General features: G+C 48.3%; 1 protein-coding gene across 6 annotated transcripts in view; it reads right to left on the reverse strand.

Moving 5' to 3' along the window:
• The window catches only part of ARHGAP32 (Rho GTPase activating protein 32), a 172,876-nt gene that overhangs the window by 131,312 nt on the left and 21,261 nt on the right, over nucleotides 1-20,303 (reverse strand). Inside the window, exon 2 of one of the 6 annotated variants that reach the window (XM_061476051.1) lies at nucleotides 6,357-6,500. The exons of the other annotated variants lie outside the window; for them this stretch is intronic. The gene's annotated coding sequence lies outside the window, so the exon portion shown is untranslated. The remainder of the gene's footprint in view (nucleotides 1-6,356; nucleotides 6,501-20,303) is intronic. 6 annotated transcript variants of the gene reach the window in all.

Here is a 20,303-nt window from a genome sequence, read left to right on the forward strand (position 1 = left end):
GGGACTGCTGCACTGGTATCTTCCTGTGTGTGCATCCACAACTGTATTTTTGAGCCCCAGCTTTATCCTTAAAACTAACCCAGCATAAACAGCCTTTAGCTCAACAGGGTAGCTCCTGAAAGCTGCCCAAGGTCAGCCCTGCCTCCTTCCTTCAGTGACACCACCAGATGAACACAACTGCCTCCTCCCATTCCTTGCCAGCAGATAATCCACTGGGAGCAATGCAGGACACTGAGGACAGACTGGGAAGTCTCAGGCTTACCCAAACACGCAAGCTGGCTCCACCAGCAACGAGAAAGCAGAAACTGGGGTTAAGGATGGAGGAAAGAACAGGAGGAAAGGACAGTTGGATTTACCCATCTCCTCGTTTCTGCAAAGTTAAAGGAATCCCCCTTCTGCTTACACTGCAGAGACTCTGGATCAGGAATGCAAAACAAGAGTTGACGCAGAAAAGCTGAACCTGAGGAAGTGCAGACATGAAGTCAGTGCTTCAATACAGAAGCTCCGCTGCTGGAAATCCCTTCTGCTCAAGGTCACTGGTGAAGCTGCTTTAATGGCATTGATTCAACAGCATTTAGAAGAATTCAATTAAAAAAATGAGCTGGCACAAAGCAGAAATTCCCATGAAGCACAACCTATAAGCAGAAAAGCACTACAGCCCTAGAAGGGAGAGGGTTAACCAGATCCTGCTGACTCACCAAGGCAGCTCCATCCTTATCCCCTCTAAACAGGATAGGAAAGAAACTCCCTTGAAAGCCAGGACCTGAAATGCAACTCCAGAGGCAAAAGGAAAGGAATGATTAAGTTGAAGATTAGTTGTTTTCTATGACAGCAAACAGCCCATCTTCCCCCTGGGAACTCAGATAACCCTTAGGAAGAAGTTTAGTTGGTCTCAAATAGATAGGAGTGAAAGAAGGTTTCAGCCCCAGTGTTAAAGACAGAAAGCCCAACAGTTTCACAGCCTCTTTCTTTCCTTTAGAAGAGACATCCTCACTTGATCATCACCTGATGGTGCAGCCCTGGTAGATAAGAACAAACTGGAACAGCAGCAGCCAGGGGAGGATCAAACACCCCAGAAGGTATTTCAAGCCCAACAACACAGATTTAATAACTTCCAGTGTGTTTTATTCCAAACAGCATGTGACCTATTTCAGGCCTAACTCTGAGCTGACTATAATTAACTGCTATTTCTACAGACTTCAATTTACATGAAATAGCTTAGAAAAAGAAAAGAAATTAAAGCAGGGCAATTGCTAAAGTTAAAGTCAGAAACCCATTTTTTCAGTTAAAACATCAGCCAAAAATACATTGCACATCAGGTCTAGAGAACAGCCTTCGAACAAAACTCCAAGGGAAATGCTTTAAGGAGGTTTTTACGCTCTTAGCACAAGGATAAAATGGGATTTCATAGTCTGAAAACTCTACTTTCCCTACAAGAACAATGCATGAGCTTGGAGCTCCTGTCTCTGGGGCAGAAGCACAGAACCATACAATCAACCAGGGTGGGAAAGACCTCCAAGTCCAACCGTTCCCAGCACTGCCAAGGCCACCACTAACCCACGGCACTGAGGGTGTGTGAACACTTGCAGGGACGGTGACTGCAGCACTTCCAATGCCTGAGCACCCTTTGGGGCAGGAATTGTTCCTCAGCTCCATCTAAACCTGCCCTGGTGCAGCTTGAGGCCGTTTCCTCTTGTCCCATCCCTTGTTACTTGGGAGCAGACCTGGCTCCATCCTCCTGTCAGTCACTTGTAGGGAGCGATCAGGTCCCCATGAGCCTTCTCTTCTCCACACTGAACCCCCCAGGTCCCTCAGCCGTTCCCCATCACACCTGGGCTCCATTGCCCTTCTCTGGCCCCGCTCCAGCACCTCAATGTCTCTCTTGTAGTGAGGGGCCCAGAGCTAAACACAGGATTTGAGGTGCAGCCTCACCAGTGCCCAGTACAGGGGGACAATCAGTGCCCTGGTCCTGCTGGTTATGCTGTTTCTGATCCAGGCCAGGATGCTGTTGGCTTCTTGGCTGCCAGGGCACAAACTGCTGCCATTAAAGCCTGCCATGAAATTCAGATGCTGCTTTTTTAACCTCTGTCCCCATTTCATCTACAAAAAGGGGTAATTACAATTTCCTTAACTTTACTTGGATATCTCTGAGACTCCCAACCCTAGTGAGACATGTTCCATCTCCCATGACCTTGAACACCACCACGGACGGATTTCCTGCCTCCCCTTCCAGTGTCACCCCCAGTGTCATACAAAATCCCAGCAGTGAAGACAAACAGAAGACAGCTCTGTTTCAGAAACCCATGCAGACATTCCACAAGGATAACACCTTTATCTCCAGGCTTTCCTTTTTCTCTCCCTCCCAGACCCTCTTATCTCCGCTAGAAAACGTTCTCCCTCCATGCAGGTGAGCTATCACAAAATCCCTTTTTTAGTCAACCTGACAAAGAAAAACAGAAGGCACCTACAGGGGTTTTAATTAGAACTTGGCATGCTACACGTACCCAAATAGGGAAATCCTTCTGCCCCCCACCTCCAGTTTGCTGCTTAAATGACACCTCTGTGCTTGGAAGCCATCCTTTGAAATGCTTAATTCTCTGGTAACTTTTGAAGCAGCGGCAGAATAAACCCATGGAAATCTTTTGTAAGGGAGGAAAACAAAAAACCTCCCAGTGCCCTTATCTGCGCCAGCACCTGCAGAAAGCCACCCACTGCATTTCACCCCACCGCATCCCATTGCCGGAGAGAGCCACATCTGCTTCACAGCTCAGCCTCAGACTGCTTCTGCAAGACTGGGTGAAGAGGTGATTCAGAGCAGCCTGAGGAGAAGGACTTGGGGGTGTTGGGTGATGAGATGCTCCTCATGACCCAGCTTCAGTGTGCGCTTGAGACCAGACCCCCCCCCAAGTGCTGGGCTGCACCCCCAGAGAGTGAGCTGCACGTCAAAGCAGCTCTGCCCCTCCGCTCTCATGAGACCCCACTTGCAGCACTGAGTGCAGCTCTGGTGTCCTCAACATCAGAAGGACATGGAGCTGTTGGAGCGAGGGCAGAGGAGGCCACGAGGATGCTCAGGGGCTGGAGCACCTCCTGTATGGAGCCTGGCTGAGAGCACTGGGGCTGTTCAGGCTGGAGCAGAGAAGCTGCATGGAGACCTCAGAGCAGCTTCCAGTGTCTGAAGGGGGCTACAAGGATGCTGGAGAGGGGCTCTGCATGAGGGACTGTAGGGATAGGACAAGGGGTGATGGGTTCAAACTGAAACAGGGGAAGTTCAGGTTGGAGATAAGGCAGAAGTTATTTACTGTGAGGGTGCTGAGGCGCTGGCACAGGGTGCCCAGAGAAGCTGTGGCTGCCCCATCCCTGGCAGTGTTCAAGGCCAGGTTGGAAGAAGCCTTGGGTGACATTGTCTAGTTTGAGGCATCTCTGCCTGTGGCCGGGGGCTGGAACTGGACGATCTTAAGCTCCTCTCCAACCCAAACCAGTCTGATTCTATGATTCCTAGCACTGCAGTGATTGAATAAATACAGCAAAGGCACACACGGCTTCCAGCTTGCAGGGTGTTTAGAAGAAAGGCTTTGACTTCGTTTAAACAACAAAAGGCAACGTCCACTCAAGACAGTCATGAAGTTAAGGAGAACAGACAACACAGCCCAGTGAATCAGTGAATTATAACACACCCCCAGAACTGCAAGAGGTTTGGGCTCCAAAGCACGCACACCTACTTAGCTGGGGGCTGAACTCTGCGCCAGCAACACGAGAAGGATGTGCTGTAGAACACCAGGGGATGTGCACAAAAAGGCACAGAGCTTTCTTAATTTACACAAGGAGTTAACTTCTAACACCCTGCAAGTGCAGGCAAGCCCAAAGGGAAGATCCACGTGCGAGAACACAGGGCAGGAGCAGCTGTGTGACCCCAGATGTGCCCTACTTCTCAGCTGACAGCTTCTTTGCCCCCTTGCAGCAACTCGGGCTGCAGGCAGACTCTTGCAGCAGTTAGTTCACTGTCTTGGTCTCTTCCTCCTCTTTCTTTCCACGTCAGGCCACTCAGGCTCAGTAGTGATGCGGTCTGGCGGAACAGTGTCACCAAAACACCCACTTCCATCAAAAGCATCATCAGAGCATGCGGCCATGGAAGGAGCAGAAAGCAGTAACCCCAAAACAGCAAAGAAATACAGCACTGGGTCAAGAATAACCCAAAAGGACCCAAAAAAGGGAACAGACGGGAATTAAGGCTTTTAAAAGTTAATAACAGAAGGGTTGTTCCCTGTTTGCTCCCCACAAGAACAGTGCATCATCATGTACTCTGCATGCTTGCTTGCAGAAGGGCTCAGAGGTCATAATCAGCCTTTTGCTGGAAAATGCTCCTGATGGGGCTTTATCCCAACTGAATAGTGTTAATTGTGTACAGCAGCAGCAGCAATTGCTGTCAGCACCATTTTCTCTTCCTCCCCTTTGGTTTTCAATGCTAGCAGCAGCCAGTCCTTAGCATCCCGAAATGAAAAGTACGCCTCTTGTTCCCGTTTCCCAGCCTCCACCCCAAACACAGGGGGAATAATGACACTTGCAAAGGACGGCCACCGAGAATGGACTGGGGATTCTGGCCTCGTAGTAGCATCCACATCAGGATAAAGGCTTCTACTACAGATAGCAGCTATTAAAAAGCCTCTGTAGTGTTCAGAGGCCCAGCTTGAATCCCCACGCAGTCCTGCCTGTCAGTTGACCTGCTCTGAATTATAGCTGCCCCCCTCTCTCAACTGAGATAAGACTTTTTATCTTGCCAACCCTTAGAATCCTCTGCTGATAGGCACATGCCTGCCCTTTCACTGCAGTCAAATTAAGTTTTCAGCTCTTTTTCTATGCTATAGACATTTCCATATCACCCAGCAGTAGAGGCACTGCTCAGACAACAGACAAGCAAAGAGCAGGTGCCATTAAGTCTTAACATACAGAAGGGCACCAGAAAGGCCTCTTTTGGCAAATAGGATGTTCCTCCCCTGTGGGTTTCAACAAGCATCGTGCTTCGTACTTCTGCCCAAGCGAAAGGCAAGCCACACTGACCACAACTGAAACTGTGGCTTGAAAAGGGGAAAACATTCACCTTCATGAAAGTACCAGTAGCAACTAACTAACGCTCCATTAAACAGGGACATCAACACTGACACTGCACTGCTTGGAGCTGCTTTGACTCGTCTCAACTTAAAGGCTTTGTTTCTTAGGGAGATCTATCAGTTGAACCCTCAGTAACTCCACACATTCCCCATGGTTTTAGCAGCCTGGTAACTGAGATGAATGAAGCACCCCCATATCCTCAGTCCTTTGAGTAAAGAAAGCTGGTTAAGGGGTTGGAACCGGATGATCTTTAGGTCCCTTCCAACCCAAACCATTCTATGATCCTATGCTCAAACCCCAAACCCCACTGACACTAGACATGGAAAACTCATACCAAGTTCAATGCTCTGATTAATCCTTCTTACACTTCCCAGCACCAACCAGTGCACTGTAAGGCAGTTAGAAAGTCATCTTCACTGACCTTTGGCTCCTCAGATGAAGTAATACACATTAGGAACTACTGAACCCTCACCATTCACTAACTGCCTTTCATCTTCAGCTCGTTTCAAGGCAGAACAAGCTCTTGTCCCAACCTGCTCAGCACATTCAGCCAAACCTCCTCTGTATTTCTCTGTGATGCCTTCTTCCTCAGTATTTGGGATTCAGAGGAGTGCAAAGAGCCAAGCACAGTTATTCCAAAAAGCTTTGAATGTGTTTCAGGGAGAGAGAAGGGCAGCTCTGCTGCACTGCCTCCAGCACAGCAAACCCTGCTGACCTGCACCTCCTTCTGCTCTCCTCCATAGCAGCATCAGCCATGGATACATGGATGCTTGGAGATGCCAACTACCCTGCAGGGACACAACAGGGCTGTGGAAGGAGAGGAGAACAGCCTCTCTGCTTGCTACTTGGCTTTTGTTGCCATACTGCACCTATCAACACAACCTCAGTTTCCATGAGAGCAATCCCACCAACACGTGAAATCCCAGTCGCTGCAGTCTCACCAGTTCTTCTCAAGAAGGGCCAAAGAGACTTTCAGAGCTCACTTTAAGGTAAAAGATCAACTCTGAGAGATGGGTGAGAACATAGTCTACTGTGAATTATCCCTGCCCATGGCAGGGGGTTGGAACTGGATGATCTCAAGGTCCTTTCCAACCCAAATCAGCCTGGGATTCCATGATTAGCATTAAAATCCTGCAGCCCCTCCAGAACTCACAGGTTTTTTTTTGTGCATAGAACTTAAAATACTTATATTTCACCTACAAACAGCGTTTGGAGATACAGGGATGCTTTCCACCCCCGGAGGTGCTCACTTGTCTGCATGGGCTCCAGCAGAAGACAGTCACCTGTCTTCAACTGCACAAGCTGGGGTAGACGTGTCCTACCAGGGGAGGTGGTTTCTAACTCTGCTCATCTGCTCCAGTGAGTGGAACATCATTAGGAGAAACTTCAGGACTCTACAGAAGAAACAAGGTCGCTTAAGTTCCTTGGCTCAAATGAAGACAGCATTTGGAGGGGGAGCAGAAACCAACCCACCAGTCCTAATTTTAAACAGAACCATCAGGTCACAATCATCTCTAACCTACATTTGGGTTGGGGAAGCTGTTTTGGGTTGGCTTTATAAAACCAGTCTGAAAAGCTTCGCATTTAGGGTCTGAACAGCTGAATCGGGTGCATTCCAAACACAGTAGCCTTAGAGATAAGCAAAGCTTTGCAGAACTTGTGTGCATGAAGTTATTGCCAACACAGCTGCTACGCTGTCAAATGCGGTTATCGGGGGACACAAACCAGCTCATTCTTTGCCTTGAATCCTGTCCTTCATCCTCACTGTGAAATCCAAGTGCTGTCTACTCCTCACAGTGATGTGTTCTGCTGTTCAATAGTCTGTTTGCACTTACAAGGCAGGTTAGTCAAATGCCCCCACCGTTTGCAGCAAAGAACCAATAATTGCCATCATTTGTGTCTCTTCTTTACTCTGTATTCCCATATTTACTGCCAGGCTAAAAACATGGGTCAGTTTTGCTCCCATCTCACTGAAAGGCAAATAATGGATGTACAGGAAGGCTTGTTACTCCTGCACTTTCCTCAAGAGCCCAACCAGAATGCTGCTTTCCTTTAGACACATCTCTGGCTGCTGTCAGATGCTCCATGAGCCCCATTTATACACGGGCCTCCTCATGAATTTGAGTCAAAATACAGCCCCAGAACACAATGAGGACTCTAAAAGACCTAAAATGACATCCCTGCCATTGGTGACAGGGCAGCTACAAGGCAGCAGCTTCACCACGCGGGGTAGGAAGCACAGCAGGGAGTTGTTTAGCAGCAACAGAGATGCCTTTGAGGAAGCATTACCTCATTCGCCTCCTCCACATCCATTCCCAATTGGAATGAGGATATAAAAGCCACACTATTCAGAAAAGACGAGAGGCAAATGAAGGCGCACAGCACAGGGAAAGCAGGGAGACAGAAGGACCTGCTTTCCCCAGCCAGCTCTGTCCCCCTATTGAAAAGCTAGAGCCTAGTATTAAGAAAATCTACAACAATAACCACCAAAATTGCCCCACTAATTTAAGAGAGGGTAGAAAAACCCCACACAGAACAACTCATAGCAGAGAGAAGGCATTTTAGGGCACCTTAGAAACAGAGAGATGCTTTTTAAAGCACACAAGGGCCACAGAGGCTTCCTCTTCCCCTCTCCCCCACACCTAATGTCTCTCAGTTGTGCATGCTGGAAACATCTAAGCCTCAGAATCTAATGAAACAATTGTCTTAAAGAACAAATTTGTTCCTTTGCTTTATTAAAATCAGAAGGCAGAAGGGGGAGGGTTTGAAACAGATTCTGAAATGGGAAAGCAAACCAATATTGGCTCCCAACCAGTCCTCCTGGTAGCACACTTTTCCTGCACTACATAAGCAGGTTCTAGCTCCTCCACAGGTAGAACCATGGAGTGGTTTGTGTTGGAAGGGACCTTCAAAGCTCACCTAGTCCAACCCCCTGCAATGAGCAGGGACATCCTCAACTGGACCAGGTTGTGCAGAACCACAGCCTTGAATGTCTCCAGGGACATCCCCAGCACCACTGAGTGGAAGACAGACCCATCCTGAATCTTCTGCCCCGCCGAACCCACGAGGTCTCCATCGTTCTGGGACTCCAAGAGCATTATCACACTCACAGCAGCACCAAAACCCCTGGTACATACTTGCATGGGATACACCACCTCAGCAGCAACTCACTCAAAAGCCCGTGGACTAACAAATGCACACCATCACAGAATCATAGATTAGATCATCCAGTTCCAACCCCCTGCCATGGCCAGGGACACCTCACACTAAACCATGGCACCCAAGGCTCCATCCAACCTGGCCTTGAACACCACCAGGGATGGAGCATTCACAACTTCCTTGGGCAACCCATCCCAGTGCCTCAGCACCTTCACAGTGAACTTCTTCCTTATATCTAACCTAAACTTCCCCTGTTTTAAGAGGTCCACATAGATGTGAGCTTGTAACAGTCCTGACAGAAGGCAAACCCACAGCTCTAAAATGGACTTTTCTGGATCTCAGGTAAAAGACCTGCAGAGACAAGCATAGCCCACGAAAACAAAAATCACCTAAGCCACAAAGAAGAGGAAGAAATGGAAGGAAAGAGCATCTTGCATATTACTCGCAATAACTGAAAAGCAATCGTTACTAACACATGGCACTCAAATGTGTAAACCCTGTTAAACTACTTCACTGTAGTCTCCAATTACTGACAGGAATGATTCCTTGTTAACTGATATTAATTGTGCAGCTCTGGTGTCCTCAACATCAGAAGGACATGGAGCTGTTGGAGCAAGGCCAGGAGGCCACGAGGATGAGCAGGGGCTGGAGCACCTCCTGTATGGAGCCAGGCTGAGAACATTGGGGCTGTTCAGCCTGGAGAAGAGAAGCTGCGTGGAGACCTCAGAGCAGCTTCCAGTGTCTGAAGGGGGCTACAAGGATGCTGGAGAGGGGCTCTGCATCAGGGACTGTAGTGATAGGACAAGGGGTGATGGGTTCAAACTGGAACAGGGGAAGTTCAGGATGGAGATAAGGAAGAAGTTATTTACTGTGAGAGTGCTGAGGTGCTGGCACAGGGTGCCCAGAGAAGCTGTGGCTGCCCCATCCCTGGCAGTGTTCAAGGCCAGGTTGGACAGGGCTTGGAGCAAGCTGCTGTAGTGTGAGGTGTCCCTGCCTGCGGCCAGGAGCTAGAACTGGATGATCTTAAGGCCCTTTCCAACGCAAACCAGTCTGGGATTCTCTGATTCCATGACAAGGTGCCCTAACTCAAAGACAGCATGAGAAACTCTCAGCAACAGGAGGATGCTGAAAGCACGTGTACCCATAACACAGCCCTGCTGTTCACATCTCCACTTGTGCCTGTGTGTGTGCTGCAATTACCTTGTTTCTATGTATAAATATAAACAAAACGTAGGATTCACTGTGGGCACAACCAACATTTATAGAAGTTGAGCTTGCATTTAGCAACCCTGATCTGCAATTAGCGCATCCTGGTGGCCTACACAGAAACCACATTCACACATTCCAGACACAAACCTGCTCTCAAAGCAGCCCATAATGACAACAAATTGCTAGATCACAAAATCCCAGCTTCCACCTCTCATACTTCGTGAATTTAAAGCTGAGCTATAATGAAAAGAAGGAACAAGTTAGTATTCACCTCACAGAGCTGTATTTACTCATCTAAGCAGTTGAGGTGTAGTTAGCATCCTTCCTACCATTTAAAATGGTACAAATGAAGGAGACGGGGGGAAGAAAGATGCTCTAAAACACCTCCTAGGGGGAAAACAGTCAATATATACAAACACAAATTCCTCCTTCATTGATTCACCTGAGAATCAGAGTTTACTTCATTTCCAGACACCCACATCCAAGCCATGAATCAGTGTGTTTTCTGGCTGAAAGCCAGCGCTGCAGTTCTAGTTTCTGTGACAATATTGATGCCTCAGCGCTCCATAGGCTTACATATAAAGGGATTCATTCAAAAAGAAACAAGCAATTTGGAGGGGTTGGGAAGTGGAAGTCTGGGCAAGGCCATTATAGAAGAGACTGCTCAAAAAACACTCCTGTAGAAGCCAGCTTGCTGAAAACACAACCAGGAAACAGGGAATCCATCACAGGAGCTATTTCTGCCACAGGACACGGCGCAACTTCCCGAGTGCCTCTCTCGGTTGCAGAACTTCATTTCTGGAGGCTTCCCCTTCCATCTCTTCTAATGGCAGCTAATGCAAAGGAAAAGGTCATTTTCTGTTTGATTATTTTTGCTTGAACATCTGTTTGCTTCTCTCTGAAAGAATGCACTGTTGTCCATATCCATCCTGACCCAGATTTGCTCCAGTTTCAACTGTTTCCAAGCTGAAAATCCTCACCATCGCTTGAAGCAAAGGGAGCGCTCTTGGCCATGGGCAAACACTTCTGTCTCCTTTGGCATGTTCTCAATGGGCCACTAAACAACAGCACAAAGACTAATGGATCAGAATTTCCTGTTAACATGGCACCTAAGCGACAGGAACACTCGTTCCCCTGAGAACACACTGAGCTGGGACCCGCAGGAGCAGGAACACCTCCTTGTGTTATGCACTGCTCAGCTCCAGTGTATTCCTTTGGCAATTCATTTCCATGATGACAATAACCACCACTTAGATGCCAGAAGATTGCTTGTTTGCCATCTAATTGGGTTCAGACGGTTGCACTGTCATTTGTGCTCCTTAGAAAGGACTCTGCACTTACTTCATTGGGACTGCACGAATCAGCGCTACCCACGATCCCTCAGCAAGCCCCAAACGTATTCCCCCTCCCAAACCATTCATAATAGAAGTCAATACCTTACCCTCAACACATTCGCTTTTCTCTCTGGGGAAGGCACTTGTGCTGCTAAGGACTTCACTGCAGAGTGCCTCTTTGCATTACGGCCTCAGTTTTGGAGCAGAGAAACATCTGGCCCTCAGCAGAAGCCTAATAAAGGACTTGTGAGTGGGCTTTTCCTCTCAAACCCAAAAGAGACATAAAATGTACACTAACTGATGCAATTGCCGTTCATTCAGTGAAATGCTGGTTCATTTAGTCAGGCTGAAAACCTGCCCAAAACCATTAAATAGCTTCCTGTAAGCTTCTGGAGTCCTGTTACCATCTCCAGAATCTGTCCTCAACACCCACAGCAACCGCACTGCAGGAAAACCATGCTTTAAGAACCCTAACAATGAGCACTAATCTCCACCTTTTCTGTTTTAAAGCTTCAGAGCTTGAAAAGTACTTCTTCCTACCAAAACCAGTCAATGATACCAGAGACACCCTTGAAGGCCTGGTAACAGAAAGCACCGGATCTAAGTGCGAGTACATGCCTCCAGAAAAGCCTCATAATCCCAAGCTTTTTAGTATCTCTGCTAGATTTAAAGATTAATGCTTTACATAATTCAATAGATGGTATTTTGGGGCTCCAGCAATGGATTCGCAGAGCTAAAATTACATAGAAATAACGGGGCAAAGCGGTTACTATAATAATCTTATAACCTTGTGTCCTAGGACTGGTAAAAGCTACAAATCCATTGCTTGGCTGGTCCAAGGCCTTTCAGGATTTACAGGGGCTTCCCTTGGATACTGGATCTTTGTGTCTTTTCTTCCTTTTAAAAGGATATGGCTCCGGAAAGTGGTAGAATCGCCATCCCTGGAAGGGTTCACAAACTGCATACATGAGGCCCTCATCTATGGTGGTCTTAGCAGCCCTGGGGAAATGGTTGGACTTGATGATCCTAAAGGTCTTTTCCAAGCTGGTTAGTTCTATGTTCTAAACCTATATTCAGGAAGAAAGAGGTCTGTCTCCTGTACCGCCTTATTTGATGGCACACTGAGATAGTGAATGACCCTGGAAGCCTCTGTAATTGCCGAGAGTAACATCAAACCTTGAGGGCATCATAGAATAGTTAGGGTTGGAAAGGACCTTAAGATCATCCAGTTCCAACCCCCCTGCCATGGGCAGGGACACCTCACAATAAACCATGTCACCCAAGGCTCATCCAACCTGGCCTTGGACACTGCCAGGGATGGAGCATTCACAACCTCCCTGGGCAACCCATTCCAGTGCCTCACCACCCTCACAGGGAAGAATTTCCTCCTTAGATCCAACCTAAACTTCCCCTGTTTCAGTTTTAACCTGTTACCCCTTGTCCTATCACTACAGTCCCTAATGAAGAGTCCCTCCCCGGCATCCCTATAGGCCCACTGGAACCACACAAATACACTTGACAGGCGAACACACCGTTTGCTGTGCCAACCACAGGAACCTCGTGCCCCGTGTGTCACAACCTGACAGCATCACAACCTGCGGACACTGACAATACATGGAACAAAGATAACGCGTTCTTACTGCTAAGAGAGTATTCCTGACAGCATCCACAGCAACGCCCTGACGGAGGCTGTTAAAGGCCTCGGGAACAGCTACAGCTTCTTCAGAGCAGCACACGCCTTCTCTTTAACATGAGAAACATGTTCAGGCAAAATGGCTTTTGCCATGTCTCGTCTTGCCCGCCCTTTGAAGGCCTTCCAGGTGTACCTATGTACTGAGCAATCACCAGGCAAGAAGGAATCTTCTTTGTACTTACCCTATGGCGTTCAAAATCAGGGTCTCTGTCCCTCATAGCATTAAAGGCCAATGACAGAACGGAGACAAAAACGGCTGTTCCCCTTCCATAGGCAACAAATGGCTCTAAAAGGCACATGAGTTGTTTGATCGTGCTGATCTTGTCACGAAACAACACTCGTGTCTTGTCTCTGAGGCCTCCAGTGAGAACCAGCAGGGTTCTGCCATACACTGCCTCTTTTCGCTCCCCGAGCTGCATTTCCTCCTAACCATGAGGACAACCACTCTGCAGGCAGAATAAATGTACCCACCCAGCTTCAAATGTCTGATTCATTCCACTCGTCTCTGTCTCTCCTGATCCTACCCACACCCATCTCCTCCGCTCTGACCAGACTTCACCCCCCAAACGCTGCCTTTCAGCCTCAAGAGAGCTGACAGATGTGAACCCCACTGGAAATACAGGCTGATCAACAGCAACCACCCAAGCAGGAGGACTACAAGAGAGCCAAGCACGAGCAAAGCCGAAGCTGAAGGTCTGCATGGTCAGAAGGGTTTTAAAGGAGCTGAGAAAACGAGCAAAACCCAAACCAGGCTCCAATGCACTGTCCCTTCGCTGCACTTGTGGAATAACAACAAACCCCAACCCAAACCGACGCAGCCAGACCCCAAAATCCTCAAGAGCTGTACGAAGGGTCAAAAGCTGAACCTCCCAGCTGAAAACAAAAGCACCACCCCAGCATGTGTTGGTTGGAGCAGTTACTCAGACCTGAGAAAGCTCTGTGGAAATCACTGCAAAGCAGGAAATGAACATCTGCTGGTTCAATTTATTACCAACACCATAGTGACACCGAGACTCTTGCTAGGAAATGAGAGTAGCTTCACAGCAGAGCAGTGGGCAAGCCAGGCAGCCCTGTTCTATTTCAAGCTCTAGACTCATGGGTTGCTTGACACAGGAAAGGCTTTGCTGAGCATCCTTATTTCCCAATGTCTTCAAACACTTACAGTTTCTGTCCTCCATGCTTTTCCCTTTCTGTGCCCCAAATGGAAACAGCTCCCTTACTTCAGAGCACTGCCAGCAGTAATTGTACAACACAGAGCTCACCAAACAAAACATATACACAAGTAACTGTGCTGATCTCCCTGTAACACTTCAGTTCTCTCAATGCACGCTTTTACTCCTTCCCCTGGCAGCCAAAACCAGCACGTGACTGTGGTGCGTCAAGAGAACAGAGGCAATTCAGTGCATCCTGCATCCATGGCACACAAAGGCCAAGTACTCATCGGCTGTAATAGAAGTAGGTGATGAAAAGAAGATTCCATTTTAAATCCCTATCTGCAGCTTGCTTCGGTTTAAGTGAATTCCAAAGTAAAAACCCAAACTTTTCAGAAATCATTTTGCTTTACAGTTATGAGGGAATAAAGCCAGCTTTAGCAGGAACCACGGAATCCCAGCCTGGTTTGGGTTGAAAGGGACCTTAAAGCTCATCCAGTTCCAACCCCTGCCATGGGCAGGGACCCCTTCCACTAGAGCAGCTTGCTCCAAGCCCCTGTGTCCAACCTGGCCTTGAACACTGCCAGGGATGGGGCAGCCACAGCTTCTCTGGGCACCCTGTGCCAGCGCCTCAGCACCCTCACAGGGAAGAGCTTCTGCCTAAGAGCTCATCTCAGTCTCCCCTCTGGCAGGTTAAAGCCATTCCCCTTGGCCTGTCCCTACATCCCTTGTCCCAAGCCCCTCTCCAGGTTTCCCCTTTAGGCACTGGAGCTGCTCTCAGGTCTCCCCTTAAGGAGCCTCCTCTTCTGCAGGCTCACCCAGCCCAGCTCTCTCAGCCTGTCACCTGAATGGTGCCACACTCTCCAGAAAAGGAACAACATTGTCAGAGGCAAGGAAATGACCCAACTTTACCTTTTACAAGGGGCTTCTTGCTACATCAGCTCTTCAGCACTATGCTGGTTTATGGAGCAGAAAATGAAGAAGTGTCTAGGGATGAAATATCCTTCATTCGAGTGAAACTGGGAAAGGAAACAGGAAGCCAGGAATAATCTGAGCCGGTACAATTAATCACCTGCACTGTTGGAAATACATCATGTAATGGCACTTCTCTTTAAATAATGACAAATAAAAGTGTATTTCCAGGACTAACGAAGGTGTTGCGAGGCGATGGCTTGCCTTCCTCAGCTCAGACAGGACAATCCCACACTGCAGTCCTTCACTGTCCTTCAGGGCACATCTCAAACCACAGAAGCTTGCAAAATGAGGCTGTTCCTGCAACCAGAATTAGGCTGTAAAGGACCCCAGAGTATTTCCTCCCCTGCAAGACCTGTCCTGAATCGGCACTCAGCAGTCCTTGCTGACCTGCTCCATCTCTCCCCAGAGGCTGGGGCAATCAAACAGGACACAGAAGGTCCCACAAAGCCTCTTGCCTTGCAAAAGCAGGCTTTTTCCACAAACTCCTGAGGATGGCAAGGACACAGCAGTGACAGAGCTCTCACTGTAACAAGCTCACAGCGCATACGAGAGGCCCAAATTTAACTTCCCGCTATTTATAGCTCGGCATAGAAATTGGGGTTTCATCTCGGTTAATTCATCTCCCACCCTGTCCCAACCACCATCCGTTTCTACCCTCATGAAGCAACCTTGGGTACTCTGCTTCCTGTTACAGGCAGAAAGAGGAAGACCAAGGCCCACAGCAACGCAGAATACCCCGTACCCATCTCTGCCAAGCGTCGTGCCATGATGTTCAGCCTTATGTAATGAAACTGAGATCTGATGCTAAACATCCTCCCTTCCCTTTGCCCCTCCTGTTATGTCCCATTCCCTCCCTCCAGCTCTGCCGAAGACCTGGCATTGCTCTTTCTTCCCAGCTGTGGGATTGACACTATCTGGCACTGCTAACTGACAGTTCAGAATGTGTTTACTCCCTTCTGGAACCACCTCCATGACATGACATCCACAGTGCTAAAGCTTCGGATGAAGCTGCTGCAGGAAAGATCCCATGCTCTGGAACTCTGCGCTTAAACACTCCCACTGAAGCAGTAATGATAATCCTCTCTTGATACTTCACCAAGAAGAACTCAAGATGCCAAGTACCCTCCCCAGGAGCTCAAAGAAATCACTCTATCATTCAGCAGCACAGAAGTCATATGAAATACATGGAAGGGGGAAAATCCCACCCCTCAGCAGAAGTTTAAGAGAAACTGGAGGCCCAGGGATGTGGGACTTGATGCGCTTTAAGTTCCCTTCCAATCCAAACCATTCTAAGAACCTATGAAACTGCCCACTGCCTTGCCTTGGCAAGGTCCAGAGTCGAGAAAGTCATTCGGGATGATTCAGAAGCCATCCCCACAGCAATGCCACCTTGACAAGCCACGCAAAGGAGCTGAGTCAAGGAGGGGGGGGGAACCCACAGAATCAGCTGAAAAAGCCACAGTCCCACCTACTGCCGTGAGGGCTGATGGTGGGAGGAGATACAGGGTGGTCATGAAGGGTAGGGACAGCAGTGTGGTTCACTATGGGGGCAGATGAGGGGTGGTCATGAAGGGTAGGGACAGCAGTGTGGTTCACTATGGGGGAAGATGAGGGGTGGTCATGAAGGGTAGGGACAGCAGTGTGGTTCACTATGGGGGAAGATGAGGGGTGGTCATGAAGGGTAGGGACAGCAGTGTGGTTCACTATGGGGGAAGATGAGGGGTGGTCATGAAGGGTAGGGACAGCAGTGTGGTTCACTATGGGGGAAGATGAGGGGTGGGCATGAAGGGTAGGGACAGCAGTGTGGTTCACTATGGGGGAAGATGAGGGGTGGTCATGAGGGGTAGGGACAGCAGTGTGGTTCACTATGGGGGAAGATGTGGGGTGGTCATGTGGGGTAGGGACAGCAGTGTGGTTCACTATGGGGGAAGATGAGGGGTGGGCATGAGGGGTAGGGACAGCAGTGTGGTTCACTATGGGGGCAGATGAGGGGTGGCTGTGAGTTGGGATCATGGGCGGCAGCCACGAAGACAGATCACTTTGCCCTCAGTGCCATGGGTTAGTAGTGGCCTTGGCAGCTGTGGGGAATGGGTGGACTCGGTCTTAAAAGGTCTTTTCCAACGCAGTTCATTCTCTGATTGCTAAAGGATTTGTGCTCTCTTCCCTTCTTGCTCCCGCTTTGCCATGAGGCTTTACCATGCAAGCCCTGTCTCTCTCTCATCTGTTACCATAGCAGCCTAAGAGAATGCAACGTTAACAAAAGATTACTTCCCCCCCTTTAATTTATTTATATGCAAGTAACCCACCGAGACCTGACAATAGCACTGCCTGCACGTTCACACGACACGAAAGGGGATATTTTTTTCCACACTCATGATACAAGAATAATTAAAATTCCTCTGGAGAGAGAGAAAAAAAAAAAATATCCTGAACTTCTGAGGATTAAGAGAATGCAGCAGAAGATCTGGATAGGCTGCTGGTCTGGAATTAGAGCTGGGGGGGGGGGGGGGGGGAAGCAAGAGGCTTAACAGATCCACAGCTCGAGTATCACTCTCCAGAAAGCTTTCCACTGTTTTCAACAGAACTGTAAGAACCAGCAAGAGGCTGAAGTGGGGGGAAAAAAACCCCTAATTCCAAGCATTTACATTTAATTAAAACTAAAAAAGGGAAAATGGAAAGCAAGCTGACTAGAAACAGATTGAGACATACCTGCTCCCGATACGCTGGGTACGCACAAAGCCGAATTCAGCTGCGAGAACTACTCGTGTACAATAAGCTTGCTTACAGAGTCTGAGAGGCAAGCAGTGAGCATCAATCAAACCCCAGCTGGGGTGCCTCTGGTGCTGTCACATCTCCCTGGCAGGGCCCAGCTCCAGCAAGGCAAGCACGACTGACCCAGGAACGGCAGCAGCTCCAGCCCAGAGTCCAGCTCATAACATGGTACCCTGGTGTTGAGGCAGGGCTGAGGTCAAGCTGGGAAGCCAATCCTTAGGTCAGGGTTAGGCTCAGGTCCATAGCAACTGGAGAGAGCTAAGAGGCCAGCCTGTGGGTTGAGGTCCAGACCAAGACACTCCTGGGGCAGACACTTGCGGCCAAGCAGAAGACCACACTCCTCCAGCACAGCCCAGGGACACACTGAGCCTTGAGCCTGGGCTCAAGGATGTGGGTGCAGGCCCCAGATGAGGTTGCTCAGGGCCACTGGGGTTTATTAGTGCCCTGAGGAATTTACAAACAGGTGTATCACCTTCCTAGGCCAAAGAAAATTCTGCTGTTTGCATCCCTCCCATGCCATTAAATTAACAGACTTGGTCCAGTAGCACTCACCATGTAAAAAGCAAGTTTGATCTCTCTCTCAGGAAGCTGCAAAGATGAATATGTATTATAATCTGTGAGTTCTATTCCTTTGGCTACGGCCCTACTGAGCTAAACACAGGTTTCAGAACAGAGTTCTGGTCAACATATGTTCCAGGTAACTTCCAGTTCACCCTCTCCCAAATCATCCGACAAACAGCTCCCAAGCACCTGCAGTATTTTCCAAAGGTTGGAATTTAATCCCAAAACAAGAAATCCTGGTACATTCAAGACATAACAGCCGCTCTCCTCACTAGAAAGATCTTATGGTGCCTTTAATTCAGGCATTTCTAGAGCTTGATATATTCAACAACTTATAAATTCAGCAGCAGCGTAAAAATCACTGCGGAACGCTGAACAATGCTCTATGTAAATGTATTCATAACATGAGGTTTGTGGTTCCTCACTGGTTACTGTGCATACAGAAACAGACAACTCTGTCGTGACACTGTTTTTCCAGCTATACCAAGGACTAAATCCTCAACTGGTTTTAGCGCCACTAAAATCCATATAGATAAAGCAGTTGAAGCTGACTGCCCTCTGAAATTCACTGGTTCCATCATCTTTATAGACCAGGAGGAGGACCAGAGCTATCTGACACTGGGGAGCAATTCCCTACCCTTTCTTTGGCAAAATGCCACTGAAACAGGTCTATGGGATTTTGAGTGCTTGACTTTGGTGCAAGAGTTACATTTCAGATAAAAGTCAATGCCAAGACAAATTGACTCCTGGACAGCACTCAGCAAACAAGGCCTCAAGACAAGGGGGATGCTGCAGAGCTGAAGACATTTTAAATATCAATCCAGAATCCAAAGAGCACCATCTTGCCAGCCCAGAATTTTCAGGGGGGAATTTCCTCCCCTTTGTTGATGCTTCCCTTTGGAACAGTCTGCAGTTACTACTCTCCCCATTATTTAATTCCAAGTATCAAATACCCAACATAGACATTAAAAACACTCCCCAAAGAAAAGAGCTTTTATTATTTCCTGTTGCATGCCTTCTGGGTAAGCAATTTCTTTAACAGCTCAATTAGAGAATGCCTTTGAAAGGCCAAATACAATTGGCATGATTCGTTTGCCAATAGTGACAGCTTCCTATTTGCTTTGATAAATGGTAAGTGCGCCATACAGGAACCATAGAAGATGGGCTGCTGAGCTGCTCTGACTTTGAGGTAAAGCAGAGAAACACTTCACTACCAAGCTTCCATGCCCCACTTACCAAGACACTTTGAGGAGCAGACGAGTGTGTAGACTTTGGTGTATTACCAATTCAACCCAACCCAGAGAAGGGCTTTCACACACGTGTGCGCCCGGAAAAGGTGAAGTGGAAGGTGTGAAGACCTTGTTTGTAGCAAGTGCTGGAGATCAAGGAGGGAAAAGAAAATTCATGCAATGAACGAAAACCATAGAATGGGTTGGGTTGGAAAAGGACCTTAAGATCACCCAGTTCCGACTCCCTGCCACGGGCAGGGACACCTTCCACTAGAGCAGCTTGCTCAAAGCCCCGTCCAACCTGGCCTTTAACACTGCCAGGGATAGAGGATTTACCATTTCCCTGGGAAGCCTGCTCCAGCGCCTCAGCACCCTCACAATAAAGAGCTTCTTCCTTATATCTAACCTGAACTTCCCCTGTTTCAGTTTCTCCTGTTGCTACAGTCCCTGATGCAGAGCCCCTCTCCAGCATCCTTGCAGAGCCCCTCTCCAGCATCCTTGCAGCCCCCTTCAGACACTGGAAGCTGCTCTGAGGTCTCCACGCAGCTTCTCTTCTCCAGGCTGAACAGCCCCAATGTTCTCAGCCTGTCTTCATAGGGGAGGTGCTCCAGCCCCTGAGCATCCTCGTGGCCTCCTCTGGACTTGCTCCAACAGCTCCATGTCCTTCTGATGTTGAGGGCACAACTGCATACAGTATGATTGCAAGTCCCAGAACTGCAGCTGGAATAAGCATGGGATCAAACTCACAATCCCCATTTTATGTCACCACCAGCAGCTGGAGGATAGCCAGCAAAGGAAGGGAACGTAGATTTTCTCTTCCCAAGCAATAATGTGAAATTAGTTTCTCTTCGTTTTGTGTGCCCAGTGCTGCTTTGTGCTCTTTGAACCTAAGTTTTCCTACAGCTTTCAGTGGAAGCAGAAATGAATGCTGAAGTTTATAACAAGACTGAGAATTCTCTCCTCAATAAACATCCTTCTTCTATTGTTTTCTGTAGCTGGTGACATCACCTTGCTCTTGCATAGCATAAACTGTCACCACTGTTTTGGTCTAACATCCCCACCGCAGCATTTATGGAACGTGGATCACATTAACAACACACTAAACAAAGACAGG

The sequence above is a fragment of the Pezoporus flaviventris genome, unplaced genomic scaffold (assembly GCF_033815535.1).
Source record: "Pezoporus flaviventris isolate CSIRO_AGI_PZ_B2104156 unplaced genomic scaffold, CSIRO_AGI_Pfla_v1 ptg000093l, whole genome shotgun sequence".
Classification (NCBI taxonomy): domain Eukaryota; kingdom Metazoa; phylum Chordata; class Aves; order Psittaciformes; family Psittacidae; genus Pezoporus; species Pezoporus flaviventris.